This window comes from Amblyomma mixtum, chromosome 1, assembly GCF_055824585.1.
Source record: "Amblyomma mixtum isolate Tamu chromosome 1, ASM5582458v1, whole genome shotgun sequence".
In the NCBI taxonomy this organism is placed as follows: domain Eukaryota; kingdom Metazoa; phylum Arthropoda; class Arachnida; order Ixodida; family Ixodidae; genus Amblyomma; species Amblyomma mixtum.
The window spans coordinates 278,070,865-278,078,717 of record NC_143012.1 but is presented as its reverse complement, the minus strand read 5'-3'; the positions used below and the strand labels follow the sequence as shown (position 1 = coordinate 278,078,717).

The 7,853-nt window shown below is 51.9% G+C and overlaps 1 pseudogene across 5 annotated transcripts in view; it reads right to left on the bottom strand.

Annotated features, from left to right (window-relative positions):
- Positions 1 to 365: 365 nt before the first annotated feature.
- Positions 366 to 7,853, bottom strand: part of LOC149371830 (very long chain fatty acid elongase AAEL008004 pseudogene) — a 39,636-nt pseudogene continuing 32,148 nt past the window's right edge. For 4 of the 5 annotated variants that reach the window (XR_016292053.1, XR_016292059.1, XR_016292057.1 and 1 more), the window contains 2 exons: positions 5,586 to 5,737; positions 366 to 2,526 (listed from right to left, as the gene is read on the bottom strand). The product of XR_016292053.1 is annotated as a very long chain fatty acid elongase AAEL008004 pseudogene, transcript variant X1 (transcript). Of the gene's footprint in view, positions 2,527 to 4,328; positions 4,706 to 5,585; positions 5,738 to 7,853 lie in introns of those variants that run through there. The other variant, XR_016292061.1, reaches the window with a different exon arrangement.

Here is a 7,853-nt window from a genome sequence, read left to right as displayed (position 1 = left end):
TTTTGTAAGGGCTGTTATCAAATACGGGAGACTTGTCTTTTGGCTTCATTTACTTTGTAAGGCTGCTTTTTTTTTTGTTCTGCGTGCGATCAAATTGTTTTAGCGCGACACCGGAAAACTTGTCTGCGCAGCTGGGGCGTAATATTTGTGCTTTTAGAGTGTAAAGCAAGCTGCTAGCGAAATCAGCTGTGGGCAACAAAATGAACATAAGGAAATCGTTTGTGGGCACTGATGTTTTCAATGCATTTTACTGCGCATGCAATGCTGAGAGAAAGCCACGGTATGCTTTTTCCTTGCGGGGGGGATGGGGGGGGGGGGGGGGGGGGGGGCACATTTTTTATAAGTACTTGTGTAAATACCAAAGGCAATGGGCGCTATCGCGTGGAGAAACAGCGCGAATTTGACAGTAGTCGACAAGGCGAACCTACTTTATTCGTCCTTCACACTGAAGGCGTCGTAGAAAAACTGTCGCACTCCACTGGCCCTGTGCGCTCGCGCTGTGGGTGACGGTGCCGCACATTCCTTGCGTAGTAGTCCCGAAGACAAGCAACGCGCACACATGTCCGCACGTAATACTGAGAGCCACAGAGTCGCGTCAAAACAAAGGCCACCTTCATCCGCGCGAACGGGCGTAGCGCCTCGAACCGGTCGCGCCGTGAAGGAAAGCCACAGTTCGACGACGACGACGACGGCGACATGGCAAGGGCAAAGTACTTGCACAAGCCGGTGAAGGAGGTCCGTTGTTTCTCACAGAACAGGCGAGAAGGGGACCGACGTGAATCCCTCGCGACCGTCACGGCGCGCAGATGGGCGGACTTGATATAAACTCTCTTCCAGCGTACCGCTGCTCGCGACAAGTTACAAACAAACCGGAGTGGTCACTCAACTCGTCGCTTGGCTGCGGCTTGGTGCATCCTCTTCGCTCCGCGGTACGCGTGGAAGTAGAAGTTGCAGAATAGTGCGAGCAGCAGTACAGCCTGGACAAAGCCGATCCAGAGCATGACCCGGGGGTAGTTGCAGTCGTACACCATGGGTACGATGGCGTAGACCGCGAAGAAGGCCAGCTGGGCGATCTGGATCTGGGTGAGGTACCGCTTCCACCAGAGGTACGGCTGCACAGCTGGACCGAAGGAGGAGAGGAAGTAATAAGAGTACATGATGACATGCACCAGGCAGTTTATGCAGATGCAGATCATGATTTGTCCTTCGGCGCCGAACGTCAGACCCACCCATCCATTCCAGACGACGATGCAGTGGTGGATGACATGGAGCTTGGACACCTGAGAGTTCTTCTTGCGCAGCACGAAAAACACCGTGTCGAGAAACTCGGCCATGCGCACGTGCAGGTACCACCAGCAGGCGTTCAGCACCGTCATGGACTGCTCGGTGGGCCTGTAGTCAATGCCCGTACACAGCCAGCTATAGTTGCCCCGGAGGTAAGTATTCTTGAAGAAGAATAACATGAAGCCGAAGTTGAGCACCACCATGCTGATGTTGTGCAGCCTCATTACTCCGACCAGGGTAAAAGGCTTGCGGTCCTTCATCCACTCGGGCCCTCGGAACTTGACGATGTACACGTAGAGGGCGAGGATGAGGTGGATGGGGATGGGGTTACCGGAGTAGAGCCAGCCCACGGTCCGTGGGTCCCGGACTTGCTCGAGGGACCGGACGAGTCCGATAAGTGGCGTGTGCTCCAGACCCATGTAGCCCATGGCTGCCTCCAGGTCCACGTAGCGTGCTTCGAAGTCACACGTAACTGGCAGGAACGCCGTTCGAACGCCGTTCGTTCTTGCGGCGACGTTCACCACGGGTTGCTAGGGTGTGTCGCAGTTGCGTGAAGTCAGCAGGCAATGAGCGTTTGCGCGACTGCCAGCCGCCGAATGAAGCGCGTGTGGTCGTCGTTTTTAAAACGCCGCTTTTTCCCTCCCTGGCGGAAGTGGTGGCGCTGAGTGTCGACGCAAGGTCGCCTGTCCTTCTCCTCGGAGGCGCTGACGGTGACGAATACAGCAGCGGGGAACCAAAAGGCCGGCTCTTTATTCTTCGATGGCACAAAGGGGGTGAACGTGGACGTCGTCACGCTGTGCTCCACCCTTGGAAACGCCGTTTTTTTTTCCTTCTCCTCTTCGCAGGATCAACGTTCGTACGCTGCCTGTATGCAGCCGCACACAAAGCCAGGAAGCGAGGGTGTGACCTACAAGTCGTCGATTGGGCGGCACTAAAGAGGCGGTCGGGCGAGCACAGTTCTGTTCTTTGCAGCACTCACTTTCAATCGAAGGGGAACGATTACGTCCTCGAATCCTTCCGCTCGTTTCGGCCGTCGCGTGTCCTGTTGCCGGAATCCAATGTCGGCGCAGTTGTCTTGCACGGTGGTCGTTACAAGGAGGGCTTCTTCTGCCGCTGCTTCAATCGTCGCACGCTGGGACGTAGTTCGCTTTGTTATGCATTCACGTCAGTGGCGCCAAGTTTCATGCCCCGCAAGGTTGAACCGTGCCGTCGTTTCCGTCGCTTCTTCACGCGTGCGTTCCCCTATAAGTGGAAGAGACACGAGGCGAAGGTCTGTTATGTTTACATCACGCACACCTTGGCGCGTTGCTCTGAACGAAAGCACTGACGCGTGAGGGTCGCCTGGCCAGGGAGTTGTGTTACACTGCACTGCATGCGGCTACATATACATAGTGCGGATAGCAGTTATCTAACGTCCGCGCAATGATTACTTCCGAGTGGTCGCAGGAAGATGTGGCTCGTGGCGGATAACAATCTGCATAACGCTGCTTCGAGGACGATATCACACCGCTTCCAGCCGCTGTTAGGCGAATACTTGGCAAGGAAGCAGTGACCACGCCACCAGATCCTGTCGTTGTCAGCTGCTTTGTTTTTGTTTTCTTGCCAGCCTGAGATCTTTTATTATTAGAAGTCTTTCAGATACGGCTTCTCGCTGTTTTCGTTCAGTAGGTATTCCAGAACTCACGAAATTGCAAACACGAACGGATCTGCTCACGTTTCTGAATGTGTTCGATGATCGATCTTACCTTAAGCATACTAAGAAATATTGCATAAGAAAAGGATATATCTAGGAATGTTCACTGGAGCACAATGAGAGATAAGAGCAAAGAACAGAAGAACGACGCGCTGTTGGGCAAACAAGTACACGATGGAGCGTCAAGCTGGATGCTCCAGTCAAAGCGTTACTGGGTGCATGTGCGTTTGCGCTGTTCCGACGAAAAGCATAACCCTGTGTTTGCACCCTAACTCTCCGAGTTATAGGAGATGCTTAACCTTTCCAGGAGCTGTACACAACTCAATAAATTGCGACTCCGTACGTTGCGTTTCCGCGAGCTTGCTACAGATAGCTGTAAGTTCTTTGTTTTGAGACGCATTACAACTTTTCATATCACTATTGGCATGTTTTTTTTTTTTCCTGTTAATAGCAAACGCAGTAAATAATAATAATACTTCGTGAAACACAGAGGTTGTTAGCGCGCCCTTTGCCGCAGTCACGTGGACAGGTTTGATCACTCGTAAATTAATTTACAGCGTGAAGCCCATCTTGGAAAGAGGAAAAAGAAAGCGTAATCCACGGTCCCTCAACTGCTCTTTTGACAAATCCTGGTTAGAGGAGCACTGAAAAATCCGACCGTAGTGACGGCTTGTTGCAAATTTAGTACATTCTTGTAGAAGTTTGACAATAGTTTTCGCGTTCGAAAAGTCACTAAGTAGCTTCCTTGATGCCTGCCTATTCTATTCAGGCGAAAAAAGCCTAAAAGGGTTAAGTCGTCGAGAGCGATTCATCCCCGGCATAACGCATCCGTGTGTTTGTAAGTCTAACTTCGCTTTGGAAAAACACGCGGCACGTACACACTACAACGAGTTCCAAGAAACACGCCAAGGACTTGGGGGCGAACGTGGCGAGTCCTTGCGCGCGGTGATTTGAGGGAGGACAGGGCACGGCTAGAGCTGTTGCGCCTTCGCGTTATGACTCTCCACGACGTCGTCATAAATTACGCGCGCCAGTGGGGATGACCTGCACGTTACTGCTCACCATCTGCTAGCAGCCATTGCGATTACGTCTTCAAAAAGGGAAAATAGAAGAACACTCAAGTGTACGGTTCACACTCAGCGCAGCGAGGGTAAGACGTCCGTTACATAATGCGCGCCATGGTCGGATTATCATACATGCTGGCTGACTTAATCGGGCGCGGGAGACACAAGGGCCTAGCTAGCGGAACACGCGTGCCTTGCAGAAAAAAACAACAAACAAAACTGTCACGAAAAAAAGCAAGAAACAAAACAGCAACGCCCTCGACCGCAAAAGTTACCCCATGCCTCACCTCGTCAGTGCGCGGGGGCCAGACGCGGAACGGCGAAAGTGGTGCTGGGGTCTTCGTTGCCTGAGATGAATATCGCTACGTGCTAGCTACGCTGGCAGCCCGTAAATAATCGCCGCCGCTCGGAGCAGGCGAGACGGCGGTACGAGCGAAACGAGTTCAAGGTGCAGTCACGTGCTATACGGCTCTCGACTCCGCTGATGGCTACGGCCGCGGGAAGAAGAGCTTCTGACGGAAGACCGCCGGCGGCGACACTCCCGAGATTGGGCGACCCGCAGGTGCAGGCAACGCACGGGCAGCGTACGCACACATCAGGCATCGCGCGGCGATGATCGAGCTTATTAGTCTATTGACTCGGCTCGAGAGAAGAAGCGCAGATGCCAAACGCGCGACCGTTCCTGAAGCATATAGGAAGCAAGCTTCTGCGCTGCTTGCTAGCTGTCCGCCTTCTACGCGCGTTTTGCAGTCACCGAGGCCTGTTTGAACCTTCCTTCTCAACACGTGTATGTGGCTTCAGTGGATTAAGGCGCCGGAGAAAGAAGAGGAGGAAACAAACGACGGTTGGAGGAAATGGAACGCACTGCAAACAGTCGCGCAAAGGTGCTCAAGGTCTGCGAGCGGGAGAGGGAATCAAACAAGTCTGAGGTGGGCTTCCCACGAGTACTGCGGGATACGGCGAGGTTTTCTTTAATTTGATGATTTTGCACCCGGTAGTCTTCGATAACCTAGAGCTCTGTAATGCCTGAGCAATTGAAACATCAGATAAAAGTCATGAACTTTCAGTATTTCGTCACTAGTGGTCCCAACGCTGAAGAAAAGTAAGAGGAAAGGGGGGGGGCTTATCATTGTTGCACATCTGCAGCTAGCTTGGCCTCAGGCGAAGGGGATAAAAAACTACTCTACAGAAAGAGAAAGTTCAAAATACTGCAAAAAATCGCAGTGAGGCACCGCACTGCGTTATTGAAATACCGTAATGGGCTCTGAATGATGTACGGATAGATTCCATCGACATAATCGGGCTCATGACTGAATTATTCCGCTGAAGCTGCAACCGAAGCCAGCGTATGCAAGAATTACAGCTCATCTCCTATGAGATAGATCTCAAATAGCTGTGAGCAGCTTTTCGGTGTAATGAGGTCACTAATTTACCCAAACACACGTCGCCCAACGAATACTTCAGCTTGAATACTACTACATTTATGACGGCCGGCGAAGAAAAGTACGGATGTAAGGCTTCGTGAGGCACGCGTGCATACCCACCTGCGGAATCCCTCTCGTGACTTGGTTGCATACGGCGATGAGCGCTGGTAGCCTCCAGTGGACCCTCAGGTGGGCAGACACTCGACTTCTGTTGGCTTCTTGACGGACAGGCTCCTTCTGAGACGCCCTGTGGACTGCAGACTGGTTCGCTGCTGTTAAAAAAAAAAAAAGCGAAAACAGGAAAAGACAAGTTCGGCAGCCTTCTCGCACCCTTTCCCCCGCTTCTAGCACTCTCTTTTTTCACTGCCTCAAGTTTGTTTGAGGAACTTTCGTTTGTTGTTGTTGGGACGCACCACACAGCTGGTGAAAAAGAAAAAAAGAAAGAGGAGACCAGGCATTCAACTTTGCGGGGGAAATCTCCTGAGCCCAAAGACGGCGTCGCGCCCGAAAAGAGCTTTGCGCGAAAAGCGCGCACGTCACAGGTTGACCGAGACGGACTGCGAAGAAGGAATGTCCCTTCCTCGCGCTTTCTTCGCCTTCCTGAGGTGTCACGGCCTCCTGCGTCAGGCGCCTTGCCCTGCCACCCGAGCCCTGGACGTTCTCCCCCAACTCTACCTGCAGGACAAAAGGCCGTCCCCAGAAGCACTCCGCACCTGGAAGAAAGCGTTGAGCCTCCCATGGAAGCAGCGTATGCAGCGGGACGTCAGCGGGGCATTCAAGCTGCCAGGCCACAGCAATGAAGAGTCTTGTGGAGTTCGAGGGAACACATGCCTGTTGCTGCACTGTCGAAACGCGACGGAATTTGTTACCTTTCATCTATTGGGCGCGAGAGAGAGAGAACTTTTTTTCGAGGATGTCTTGGTCCAGGTTCAACAAATCTAACTCCTCCGGCAGGTGGCCTGAGGCTAGCCAAGCGGTGGCTTTGGCCAAGCCCACCACGTTGTGGAAGGGTATGGAAAATGAGGGGACTGAATGGCAACGGGGCAATAGAAAAGGCAATCTTCCAAATTAGCATAGGGTTCGGGGCAATTTCGTGCAAGTGTGGAAGTGTCAGGAACCGTAGAGGTAATAACGGGCAAGAGTATGCGTCGAAGAATGCGTAGTTGCGTGCTGGTGAGAGATCTGTCCGGAACAAGAAGTCTTGTCGACGTACGATAATTTTAATTTGTTGTAGTCTGACTGGACACAAAATTATCTCCATACACGGTTCTTGCTTTCTGTCGCTCCCCTCTTCCCCCCCCCCCCCCCCCCTTTCTTTCCCTGCTTCCACTCGCACACACACGCATACACGGCATTACAGGACAGTGCAGCATTACATGTGCTTATCGTACATACAGCATTATAAAATATATCGTTAAATTCTCGGCCAAGTTATCAAAAAACGCCCGAAAGACTTTGGTGGTAACAGCTAGTCTCACCGGCCACGTTATCAGCTGCCTGGCGAGGCTATATTCGAGGGATCTTTTTTATAGCTTTGGAGCTCGAAAATTGTACAATGTGCTCGAATTAGAGTGCTATGGAATGGTATCATCTGATTATTTACCCCGAAAACATGATGAAATATTCGCCCCATTGGGAACAACGCTGGTACATCACGCTGCGTTAGTTTCGCGATCGCACTTCTATCACTTTTTTCTTTTTGTTTTGTGCCGACGGGATACCAATGAGTCGACCATTCCCTGTGTGCCAACCAGCTGGCCGCCGCGTGCCCATTAGACTGTGGCAGGCGTCCTGCCACAGAATGCTCACCTCCTTTCCGCGTCCGCCAGCATGCACGCGCAGATAGCTCTAAGGAGCCATCTGCGTGTGCCCATTGGCGGATGGTAGTCGCAACGTAGGCTATGCTAAATTTTCGCATTATAATTGTTGAAGTGCATGCGAACGGGTGTACCTTGGTTTTTCCTTTTCGCTTGCTCTCGTACGGCCGCCATCCACTAGCCATGCTATAGCGACCTCTTAGCCAAAAAAGGCAGGCGTCGTTGATACAATGTTTGCGGAAAAAGTATGCCGTACGTCTCTATTCTCGTTGATCACAAGTTACACCTTGCACCTGAAACTGCCGTGATGCTCTGGCAGGCCTTAATCGAGTAAGCAACACATACATGGACTCCGAGAAGAACGCATACACGCTGATGGACTTCGTTGGTGTCTCTCTAACACTGCACGCAGGTAAAGGGTGTGCTCATTGTTTTTTTCGTGTGGTACACCCCTAAAAAAAAAAAATGTGATGAGATAACAGTGAACTTTGAACCAGAAAACCGTGCCCCGGCAAAGCGGCTGAAGCATCATTTTGAAGCATCGGGAGTTTTGCGGACAGTTCTACAGCTT